Here is a 13467-nt window from a genome sequence, read left to right as displayed (position 1 = left end):
ATGTGCACCTTGAATATTATATACCCTTTTAGGGATAGATTTCAAATAGCTCTGATATAGCAGGAACCACTAAATTATGCAATTGCTAAATTGGGAATTGTATTTCAACCCAGAACAAAAAATGTGCTTTGACGGACACTAAATAACTTTCCCAGTCACAACAGTACAGCGGTAATGAGAGATTTAGCGGGATATAAATTTGAGGCCTAGTATTTAGGCGCTGGGTGACCGGTATGGATTTAGTGACAGAATTAGACTTGGAAATGCACAGTAGCGTGTGTGTGAAGTTATTCTGAATGACCCTATGTGCACCTTGAATATTATATACCCTTTTAGGGATAGATTTCAAATAGCTCTGATATAGCAGGAACCACTAAATTATGAAATTGCTAAATTGGGAATTGTATTTCAACCCAGAACAAAAAATGTGCTTTGACGGACACTAAATAACTTTCCCAGCCACAACAGGACAGTGGTAACGAGAGATTTAGCGGGATATAAATTTGAGGCCTAGTATTTAGGCGCTGGGTGACCGGTATGGATTTAGTGACAGAATTAGACTTGGAAATGCACAGTAGCGTGTGTGTGAAGTTATTCTGAATGACCCTATGTGCACCTTGAATATTATATACCCTTTTAGGGATAGATTTCAAATAGCTCTGATATAGCAGAAACCACTAAATTATGAAATTGCTAAATTGGGAATTGTATTTCAACCCTGAACAAAAAATGTGCTTTGACGGACACTAAATAACTTGCCCAGCCACAACAGTACAGCGGTAACGACAGATTTAGCAGGATATAAATTTGAGGCCTAGTATTTAGGCGCTGGGTGACCGGTATGGATTTAGTGACAGAATTAGACTGGGATATGGCCAAAAAATAACCACACTATTGCTGGTTAAATGCACTTGGTGACGGGCGCAGCTTGCCCCTGATGTAGTATATGGCCAAAAAATGAACAGACTATTGCTGGTTAAATGCACTTGGTGTCACAGCTTGACCAACCACACTACTGAGGGTTAAATGCACTTGGTGACGGGCGCAGCTTGCCCCTGATGTAGTATATGGCCAAAAAATGAACAGACTATTGCTGGTTAAATGCACTTGGTGACAGGCGCAGCTTGCCCCTGATTTAGTATATGGCTAAAAAATGAACAGACTATTGCTGGTTAAATGCACTTGGTGTGATAGCTTGACCAACCACACTACTGAGGGTTAAATGCACTTGGTGACGGGCGCAGCTTGCCCCTGGTGTAGTATATGGCCAAAAAATGAACAGACTATTGCTGGTTAAATGCACTTGGTGACGGGCGCAGCTTGCCCCTGATTTAGTATATGGCCAAAAAATGAACAGACTATTGCTGGTTAAATGCACTTGGTGTGATAGCTTGACCAACCACACTACTGAGGGTTAAATGCACTTGGTGACGGGCGCAGCTTGCCCCTGATGTAGTATATGGCCAAAAAATGAACAGACTATTGCTGGTTAAATGCACTTGGTGTCACAGCTTGACCAACCACACTACTGAGGGTTAAATGCACTTGGTGACGGGCGCAGCTTGCCCCTGATGTAGTATATGGCCAAAAAATGAACAGACTATTGCTGGTTAAATGCACTTGGTGACGGGCGCAGCTTGCCCCTGATTTAGTATATGGCCAAAAAATGAACAGACTATTGCTGGTTAAATGCACTTGGTGTGACAGCTTCACCCTGATGTAGGCTTTAGCCAAAAAACAACCACACCATTGAGGGTTAAATGCACTTGGTGACAGGCGCAGCTTGCCCCTGATGTAGTATATGGCCAAAAAATAAACAGACTATTGCTGGTTAAATGCACTTGGTGTGACAGCTTCACCCTGATGTAGGCTTTAGCCAAAAAACAACCACACCATTGAGGGTTAAATGCACTTGGTCGCAGCTTGTGCTGGCGCACCACAAGACACAAAATGGCCGCCGATCACCCCTGAAAAATGTGACTGACAAACGGTCTGGGCAGCCTAAAAACAGTGAGCAATTGAGTATCAGCAGCTCAATGACCCACAGCTGCAGATCGATCAGTTAATCAAGTCCTTTGGAGGAGTTAATCTGCCTAATCTCGCCCTACTGTCGCAGCCGCAACCTCTCCCTACGCTAATCAGAGCAGAGTGACGGGCGGCGCTATGTGACTCCAGCTTAAATAGAGGCTGGGTCACATGGTGCTCTGGCCAATCACAGCCATGCCAATAGTAGGCATGGCTGTGACGGCCTCTTGGGGCAAGTAGTATGACGCTTGTTGATTGGCTGCTTTGCAGCCTTTCAAAAAGCGCCAAGAAAGCGTCACAAAAGCGCCAAGAAAGCGACGAACACCGAACCCGAACCCGGACTTTTACGAAAATGTCCGGGTTCGGGTCCGTGTCACGGACACCCCAAAATTCGGTACGAACCCGAACTATACAGTTCGAGTTCGCTCATCCCTACTCATAAACTGACGCATGTTAGATTTGTAAATTTTGACCTGGACACTAGGGCATCAATGACCCTTGGTCATGAAAGGGTTAAAAAACTTTTTGGAATTTGTTTTGCTTTCTTTTGCCACCTGCTGTTCATTTTGTATCTGCTAATTTTATCTCCTTTTTGCAGATTTTATTAAGCCCTTTGTAATCTTCAAACGCTACAGCTGACCCCTCAGATTTGTATTTTTTTTGTCTTTTATTGCTCTTTTTACAGTAGTTGTAAGCTATGGGGGGTTTAATTTTAGTCGTTTATACTTGTTACCTAAAGGGATACATTTTTAAGTTCAATTACTCAATGTGGATTTGAAGCTCTCCCATTTATCCTCAGTATTATTATGTGACAGTAGCTGCTCCCAGTCTATGCCCTGAAATGCTGCCCCTCACCCCAGGGAAATTTGCCTTTTTGAAATTCAGTGTCTTTTCTCTGCCTGACGGAGTTTGCTGTGTTGTGTTACATAGCGTCAGTATGACACAACAGTTAAATACTTCACTTTGTACATGTGTGAAGTGGAGCAAAATTTATCATAGCGAATGACTTCTGTTAGCGATACAGTTGTTATACACTACAGCCAACAGACAGTTGCCTGGGCTCTCCAAATGAAGGGGCAGTGTGAAAAATTATGCTGTACTATCAGACAACACCCTGAAAGATGAGGGGTCCGGGTTGGGGGGGTTGAACATCTTACAGCTGCTCATGCAGATGATTTGTTGATCATTACCTCCAACCCGGAGTCCTCCTTCCGGGCCCTAGCCCAACTTTTTGAGCAATTCCATCTACTATCCAATTGGCAGCAAGGCAGCAGCATTGAATATTTTGTGCCCAAAATCCCATATATTTCCTGGATAGGACGCTCTAATTTACTTTAGATGCTTATAGTCCCCAAGATATTGTACTTGCTGCAAACTCTGCCTATCTTCCCCGCTCTTTTTTCCTTAAGCTCAGTAAACAATTCCTGACATATGTTTGGAGATCCTCTCATCACAGAACCGCTAATTCTTATCCAGCGAAAAAAGGATGGGGGATTGGATTTCCAGACATAATATAAAACGCAAAAGAAAATGGGTAGCTCACAGTCAATTTGCATATTGTTTACTTAATCAAAACCAATAAAATACATATATGACACATTAATACAGATAATAATAATACAATAATAAAAATATTAAAACACAGTCACTGTCCCATTTGAATTCCTAAAATGCGGAGCACTCGCATATAGCACTAAAATAGGTTAAAATACGGCTTTGTTATAGTTGTAGTTAATAATATGCACAGCTTGTTGTGCCTTATTTAAGATGAAATAATATAAAACAGTATCCAAATGTTGCTTATGGAGACTGTATTTTTTGGACTATAAGACATATGGGGTCATTTATCCCCCTGCATTGGCGCATGATATGCTTAACTTATATAGAGGTTCCCGGCCTATATATAACATAGGCACATCCCCGCTGGCATCCAACAGCCTTAAATCTGTGCCAGCTACAGTACCTTTCTGTCATATATTTAGATATTTTTCTACTACAAAAACTGGCGTAGAAAATCATAAATGAGACGGGACTGCCAGCCTGTCCTGTTACCTACCACTCCATGCCCCTTTTTTTTAGAACTGGCGTATGTGGTGTGGAAGAGAAAGAAGTCACAGATTTTGAAGCAGATCACTTGTGACAAAAAGTGGCGTATATAGTATTTAGTTATAAATGACCCCCATACTTTTTCCCCAAAACGTGAGGGAAAAATGGCAGTGCATCTTATAGTCCAAATGCTAATGACCTCTTCTATTGTGGAAGCAGTCATTACCATGCAGGAGGAACGGGGAACTATGAAATCGCCTGCGTGGCCGTACTCACCCTACCTGGTTTTCTCCTTCTTCTAGGCTCCGCTTTGCCCAGACTCTGCCCAGCATCAGGACGTAGTGCATGTAGGCATGGACTATGTCCTGATAATGTGCGGTCTGGTCCCAGTGCAGCACAAACTGGAAGAAGACCAGGGAGCAGTGAATGGAGTTAAAAAAAAAAATATCTGATCTATGGTCTGATAGGGGTCCGATCTGAGGCTGACAGGGGTCTGATCTATGACTGATGGAGGTCCTATCTGAGGCTGATGGGGGGTCTGATCTGAGACCCATGGGGTTCTGATCTGTGGGCTGGAGGAGTCTAATCTGATGAGGTTGGGGGTCTGATTTGGTAGTCTGTTCTGAGGTTTGATGAAGAATGGGGGTCTGATTTGGGGGTCTGATGAGGATTGGGGGTCTGATATGAGGTCTGATGAAAAATATTTTTTATCTTGTTTTCCTCCTCTAAATTCTGCGTGCTTCTTATAGTCTGGTGCTTCTTATAGTCCAAAAATATTTAGACATACCACTTCATTCACATTTCCACTGGTTGTAGTAGACACAGAAGGAAGACTTAGTCCCAATTCATCTACATGTAATCCTGCTGTGGAGCGAGGGAATCCCTTTATTCACATTTCATCTGGTTATGGAGGACATAAGCCATAGCAATAATATGTGCTTCTACTGTGGAGATAAATCTCACTTTCTTCAGAATTGTCCCATAAAGCTGCGGAAACTCCTAATATCTAAATTCTTGTTACACTGGTAATTTCTGGATCCAGGGTTATTGTACAAGCCTTCTTGGACTCTGGGTCAGCTGGGAACAGTCTTTGGTCTCCAAGTATCACATATCCATAACTGCTTTGGAAATACTTCTCTCCATTGCTTCGAAGGTCTTCCTCATGTAAGTAACTTATAGTGTTCATCCACAAAAAAAAAAAAAAGATTTCTTTCTATGTTTAACAAAGGTCCACCTATCTTCTATTATTAGGACTATCATGGCTACAGAAGCATGCTCTAGTGATAGACTTGAGTTTAGGTCAGATTACCCACTGGGAGATGTTTGTCTCTAGTGCTGCTTACCAGTAATCCATCTTCAGTCTTGGCCTATTGTACAAGACTTGTTTGGATTAAATGAGCTACACATTGACTATTCTTATTTCTTTAGTAAACAATAAGCAGAGACTTTACCTCCATATCGCCTTTCTGACTACCATATGGATCTTCTTTCTGGCATAGTTCAGTCTCTTGGCAGAGTGTACCAATTATGGCTATTGCTACACGGAGGAGAGAGAGCCTGTAAAGAAGTTTTATTCATAGATCTTTATCACCATCAGGAGCTACATTTTTCTTTATTCTTTATTGAGAAAAAGGACGGTTCCCTGCATGCTGCATTGACTACTGGGCCGTAAATAGGGTAGCTATCAAAAACAAGTACCCAGTTTGTAGAATGTGCTCTGCTTTGTGGGTGCCTTAAATTACTGAAGAACAACTATATCTTAACTCAGTGTTGGATTTATTTACAAATAGGGATATATCTACATTCTAAATACAATTAAGGGAATGGGAGAGGGGATTGGAGGGGGTCAGGATCCTTGAGCTAGCTACACCATTCTCTCTCTGTCACACATGCCATGGGCTTTTCTTCTGTACTCAGAACACTCCTCTCCAGCAGATCTCAGCGAATCACATTGTTGTTTGTAGAGTCCAGGAAGACTTGTCTTGTCCCAGAGGTCACTAAGGTCACCATTGCTCTTACTTGTGAGTTAGGTTGGTGCAGGTAATTACACAGGAAGAAAGTTGTATCATATACCCCTGCCCCCATCCCAGCATATATGTCCTTGCTGACACAGGTGTGGGCAGTAAATACCAGCAGGGGGTCGGGCTTTCCCCAGGATGTGACAGTCCTGGCAGATCTTCCTTTCATCAGTGTCCTGCCCCAAGAACCCTTTGATGGTTCTCATTTGCATATCAAGCAGACCCGGGCTGATTCAGTTCAAGATATCAAGAAACATCTTTGCATTAAAGCTGTATCATAGATGTCAATTTTATCAGTTCCAACACAGTTGCTCTGGTTTCTTAGATTTTTGATAGGAAATGAAGGGCTAAGATCTTTACCAAATTGGAATTCAAAGGGGTTTAATACTGATGGCCTGAGGATAAAACATCAATATCAAAATCTGGAAAACTACTTTAAACCTCCATTTTGCATACATCTTGTAAAACCAGTATTATATCTTCTTTCAAAGTAATACTAAATGTGACTAGTAACGAGTGACGAGTTTACCCCCAGTAGGGTGTACTAGGGATACTGCCCGGGACTAGGGCAAGGTATCCGGATGGGGACGCCCCTTGCGGGGCAAGTACCTCATATAGATAGGTAGCAGGGGCGTAGCTATAGGGGGTGCAGAGGTAGCAGTCGCTACCGGGCCCAGGAGTCTGAGGGGGCCCAAAGACCCTTGTGCCACATAAGACACTGGCATTATAGAAAGTGCATACTGGTCAATTTACACTTTTAGCCCCCGCCACTTTCTAGGGTGATTTAGGGATTCTATGCTCCCCACTCTCATCTACACCGAGGTCAATACGTTGGCATCGTTTCTGATTGGTATCACAGTCTACCACATGGAAGCCCGCTTCATTGAAAGTGATTTGACCACCTATTTCTACAGCCTCTGATGGGTGAGAACATTCCATTTACATGCTTATGCTACTGTTACCTTTTAGTGTCTGTTTGTCCAGGCCCACTCGGGCTGTCTCATGTTTGTTTGTTTTGAGGGTTTACCTTTCGTGGCGCTTTATATTTCATAATATTATCTATTAAATGTTAAGTTTTACCCCTTTGTCCCCTAGGGGATCAGTACATAATGCCATTATATTTTGGGAGCAATTAGTAAAGCTCGGTATGCTTGGTCTTATAGATTGGTGTATTGTAATAGGATTGCTTGGCAAAATGAATATACTGTACTATTCACATTTCTTGCACGGTTTTTGATGAACGAGGCAGTAGATCTACTCATGAATATTTCCATATTTAGGACAATCGGCTGTTGGTAAATATTGTATCATTTTTATGGCTGCCCCTTGTAATCTCATATTTACAATGATGAACATTGTAAATATGAGATTACAAGGGGCAGCCATAAAAATGATACAATATTTACCAACAGATTGTCCTAAATATGGAAATGGTGTTTTAGAATATGCGGCAATATTCCCCTCTTACTTCTGTTAGGATCATAGTCTGGTCAAAAATGAAAAATCAGCCATAACTTGGTATTTATATGTGTTCCCTTCTTTAACATTGTTCAGGCTTTCTGATCTCTTTTATTTCCTGCTACTACATATTTTCAACACTGCAGCATCGAGTGGCTGCTATCTGTATGACTCTATGACTCCAAGGTCAGCTGTATAGCAATTGGGCACATCCTTTCTTCCCTCGGGGCACACCTGATATTGGGGCTCCTACCTGGTGTTGGTTGTGGTGCCCTTGGTGTTGGATGATTTGCTGGGTGCAAGGCAGGACCGATGGATAGTGGAGACAATGGTCAGGCCCATTAGTTGTTTCTCTTTAGTGGATGATAGAGATAGTAGTACAAAAAGCAGCAGGGCACATATTTGCAGTATATCACAGTGCAATATTCTCTCCATAGTAGCGTATGGACAGCAACAATGATGATGGTTATAGTACTCTTCTTTCTTTCTAAGCAACACTTTGTAGTCTCTCAGCAGAACCCCAGGCATGCAACAAGGTTCTTATTAAGTCGTTCTGCAGTTCCTGGACTGAGGGGTGCAGAAATCTAGAAATGAGTGGCCAATCCATCTTAAGGTATGGAAGTCATTTCACAGCAGAAAAGCCTTTCTGCCTTAAACAAGCACAACGTCTTGCTGTCTGAAGCTTGCACGGCCTTGTGAGTTCTAGATGTCTGATCTGTCTCTTTTCAGGAGTACTTTAGCAGTAGGGTTACTTCTACAGCAGTTGTAGGCTTGGAGATTAGGCTTCTCTGAGCTGTGACATCTTCTCCTTTGCACCGCTTAGACTAGACCCCCTGAATACTAAAGAGCCATAGGGCAGACCTGGTCCTGGTCCCAATTTGCCAAATTGTTAACCTTGTGTTGTCCATACAGTGCCATTAAGTGCATGTATATAACAAAGTACAATATTCAACTGAACAAACATTGCATTAACTTTGTCAATGGTAATTAGCAGTTTGTAGTAGTCCATCTGGGCTGCTGCATATGGGGTCTGACTTGGGTGCCCATTTTCATAACCACAAAAAGGAGGACATCATACCCCCAAAAGAAGAAATTATACTCGGAACAGTGGGGCACGATACACAGAATGGAAACCATAATCTATATAACTGCCAAATTGATCTATAAATCTTTGGGATATATCTGGGGTCAGCAACCTTTTTAGTATGGAGTGTCGGGGAAAAATTTTACAAATCAAAGCTGAAGTGTTCAGTGTGCCAAGCGGTGCGAAGTCGTATAACACAAACATGTGACATAAAGTAGGTTTACTCATAACATCCCAAAATTCTCAATAACACTGCCTGATCTGCACGGCTTAAAGGAGTTTCCAGCTTTAGAAAAATTGCCTTCAGGCAAATATATGGATAATAAAGCATGTCACTGCTCATCTGAATCTGCCTTAGAGAACAGTATATGGGGGAATAGTATATGGCGGAACCCTGAACCAACCATACACTTAGGGTACATTCACACGACCGTATGTGTTTTGCGGTCTGCAAATACCGACAATTTGTGGAATGCACATGGCCAGCCCTATGATAAAAATGCCCATTTTTGTCCGCAATTGCGTACAAGAATAGGACAGGGTCAATCTTTTTTGTGGGGCCACAGAACAGAACTACGGATACGGACAGCATAAGATGTGCTGTCCACATCTTTTACATTACCATTAAAATGAATGGGTCCACATCTGTTCCACAAAATTGCGGAACGGATTCCAGATGTGAATGACCCTTACTGACAGTCCATCATACACTGGTGCCCCATATACTGGTCATCCCCACAATCAGAGCTCACCCCCATGCACCAATCACATCCAGATCTCATCCCCACACACAGACTAATCACATTCATATTTACCATCCCCACCACACCCCAAAGTCAAAGAGCTGGTTCCCCATACACCCAAGCAACCATTTTCAGGCTCACCACTCCCCCCCCCCCCCTCACAATTCCCATAAGTAGTCAGAAAGCTGTTTTCCCATCATCACCAGCCCCTAACCCCCCCCCCCCCCCCCCCTTCCCCAGCAATCATGTTCAGGCTCACCATCCTCCCGCCACTTCCTTTCCCCCAAGAATCACATGCAGGCTCACCATCAGCTCTACCTTCCAAGTAGTCAGAGCTTGCTCCCCTTTATCCCTTATTAATCAAATGCAGGCTCACTATCCTCTTCACACACACACATCAAAGTAGTCAGAAAATTGTCTCCTCATCCTCCCCCCAGCAATTACATGCAGGTTCCCTATCCACCCCCCAAACTAGTCACACTGCACAGCTATCAGAGAAGGAAACTACAAGCACATACAGACTATTATAGCAGAATATTATAGGAGAGAACTACAACTTCCAGCTTATCCAAGCTATTATTGTAGGCTAGTGCAGCAATATATATTGTCCCAGCAGAATCAAATACCATAGTACAGCACAAAATACTCCCCAGTAAATCCAAATACCACCATGCAGCACAATATATGGCCTCAGCAGAATCAAATACAGCTCAAAATACAGTACACCGCAACAGAACCAAATATCATAGTGCAGCACAATATACTGCCCCAGGAGAACCGAATAGCATAGTGCAGCACAAAATACCTCCCCAGAAGATCCCTCTGTAGACAGCACCTGCTTCTACATTCTGTCCTCTTCCTTCTGTCTTTAATTAAAGGATGTTACGGTGGTGGGTATAGAATCACCAACAGATTTGGCTTAGAGGTACTCCTAAGGGTGTTATCTTGACTATCCCCTAGTATTTACCCTATAACACCTATACAGGGATCTGGACCTTATTGCAGCAGATCCACCAGGCCAATACCTCCTGAAGTTGTCTCTTTGTGGTTAACAGCTGACTCGTGGGCATCAGAGACATCGATGCTGGGCACCAAGGGGTCAAACAGTATCATACTCAGGGACAGGCTGGTGGAGTACTTGCAATACAGGAATGAGGCCAATGTCAGGGCAGATAGTGTAGAATAAATACTGGTAACAGGTCATGCAGCAGAGGATCAGATTACTGTAAACAGTTCGGTACATGGGCAGACAACTGATCAGCACACCTTTACAGGGAGCTTAGCATGCTTATGAACCTTTTGCTCAGGCACCTTCCCACTAGGGTATGTGCCTGAAATACCCCAGGGTTTCTAACCATTGACTGGTGAAGATTAAGGTGTGTACATGCTGGCTCTTTAAGAGCTGGATGGAGCATGTGCGCTCCCTAAGGGCAGAGGAGGTGAGACCTTGCTAGCAAGCAGGCTACAGCCTGTGTGGAAGGAGAGCAGAAGGCGGGTCTGGCTCACTGGGTGAGTACGCCAGAGCAGTAGCCACCACTTTAAAAAGGGGTTTTGCAGTGGTAAAATATTGATGAACTATCTTCAGGATCGACCACAAATATTAGATTGTCAGTGGTCCTACTCCAGACACCTCCAATGATTAGCTGTTTGAAGGGTCATGGAGATCTTGCAAGTGCTGCCCCCACTTCATAGTTTAACTGCATGCTGTTACCCTTGTGGTGGCAATGCAGGGTTATTACAACTGCACATCCCATTCAGTTGCCTGACTTGCAGACATCAGCTGATCACTAGGGACCACTTAGGATGTGCTAGCATTATCTTGTTCAGGTCGAAGCTGATCTTGTTGAACCTGCTACAATATCAACTCCTTTAGGTTTCACATGATGTAATGGTGTTTCAGTATCCAAGTTACACTAAAAATAAAAAAAATAAAGTAAAACCTTGTCAACCACAAACGTTACAAAAAGATCTCTGTGAAAACGAACATGAAGTAGAATATAACCTAGATGGAAGGACTCGTTTATATACTCAGAAAGGGAAGCTTTGTGTAACCTTACTGCTTATAATGATTTATTCCGTCAGGGAGTTGAGGCCATTCTTGCCAATTCCTTGCAAGCACACTGCACGTTTGTGTAAGAAAGGGCCTACATGACAGAATGATGTAATGAGTATATAACCCGGGGAGGGGGGGTGGGGACAAATGTTCGAAGCATAAAACACAACCTCTTGATGAATCAGGTTTACATTCCACTGTGCCACTTGATGACTGACAGCAATGGAATGACCCAGAGATTCACCCCCAAAAGGGACTATTTAACATGGACAAAAATAAGCATTCAAATTGGAGCTAAAGGTCACAGTGGGAAATTTAGAAAATTGTATCACCAGGAAAATAACAAGTTTATTTAAAGGAGTATGACACCATGGACATGTTTTACTTATCCATAGGATAGATTATAAATGTCTGACCACTAGGGTCCCCACCACTTGGACCCCCATTATCACTAGAACAAGAGTACCAAGCTCCCCTGTTTTACCACACTGCATGACCGTGTGGTTGAGCATGCACCCTGGCACTCCATCCAATGTCTACAAGGATGACTTCTACAGTTTTTACACTGGCACCTGGATCTAAATTCTTTTGTAATTGCATTTAATTAAAAATTTTGCATAGCCACTGAGTTATTCAATAGCATGTATCAGTATAGCGCCACCTGCTGTTTTTTATTCTTATTTTTTCCCCTGCTCACTGAGATAGCCACACATGCTTAGTTGCATCCGTCTACTGCCTCCTGAGCTGAGATAGGGAGAGCATGGACACGCCCCCTTAGCTGCAGCAAAAAACACACTCCCTTTAATGCGGTTCTCTGGGAATTTAGAAAAAGAAGATACTTAAATATTACTTTATTATAAATATATTCTCAAATACCTTTAATTATTTATAATGGCTCGTTTTGTCTGGGGAGCAATCATCAGGGTAAACAAACTGGCCGCTGTTCCATCAGTTCACACAAAACCTGTCCTGATCACACATGAGGACAAGTTACTTTACAACACTGAGGTAAAAAGCTGCCTCATCCTCCTCCTCTGTACTTGTCAGGGATTATGATCCTGAATACAGATGATTAGAACTTTAGCTGAATCTCTGGAAAATTTAGTTCATGAAGAGACATGAAGTACAGAGACGGCAGACAGGACAGACTGTGGTCATGTGTTGCTGAGGTAATGGAGACTGTAAACAAGTGCTGCTGCTCATTAGCCACACCTCACCCTCCTCTAATGTCTCCTCATCTTCTCCATTCCCACAGAGATTTACCTGTATTCAGGATCATGATTCCTGACAAGCAGAGAGGAGGAAGTAACTTGTCCTCCTTTGTGATTAGGACAGGTTTTGTGTGTACTGATAGGACGGTGGCCATTTTATTTCTCCTAATGATTGTTCCCTAGACAAAACAAGCCATTCTAAGTAATCAAAGGTATTTGTGAACAGTGATGGCCAGTTCGCATTGTTCGCCCGCGAACATATGTGGGCTGCCATCTTTTTTCACAAGTCCAGTGAGGCACAGGTCCTTACCTGTGCCTGTGCCGCGAGCAGGTCTGAAAACAAACGCGGTCACCGGGAGCAGGCAGTTCCGAGAATAGCCCGATGAAGGCCCCCAGTGGCTGTTCTCGGAACTGCCTGCTCCATTTGTTTTCAGACCGGCTCGCGCACTGGTACAGGTAAGGGCTTACCTGTGCCTCGCCGGACTTGTGAAAAAAGATGGCAGCCCGCATATGTTCGCGGGCGAACAATGCAAACTGGCCATCACTGTGAAAATATTTATTATAAAATAATATTTAAGTATTTTAATTTTTTTAATTCCTGGAGAACCCCTTTAAGCTGTCAGCGTAATATAAATTTAATAGAGCAATGAATGGGAAGATCTTTGGATCCATGTGAGGTACAGGGCAAGTTGTAGCTTTGTTAGAAAGTTATTAGGTACAGCTAACAAACATGCAAAGCTTTCTGCATCAGTTCTATAGACTTTGAATGCAGCAGCAATGCACATGGTCAACTACCACTGCTTTCAAAGTTCTCATTGTGGTCATGCAA

This window comes from Bufo gargarizans, chromosome 2, assembly GCF_014858855.1.
Source record: "Bufo gargarizans isolate SCDJY-AF-19 chromosome 2, ASM1485885v1, whole genome shotgun sequence".
In the NCBI taxonomy this organism is placed as follows: Eukaryota; Metazoa; Chordata; class Amphibia; order Anura; family Bufonidae; genus Bufo; species Bufo gargarizans.
Note: the sequence above shows the minus strand (reverse complement) of the source record.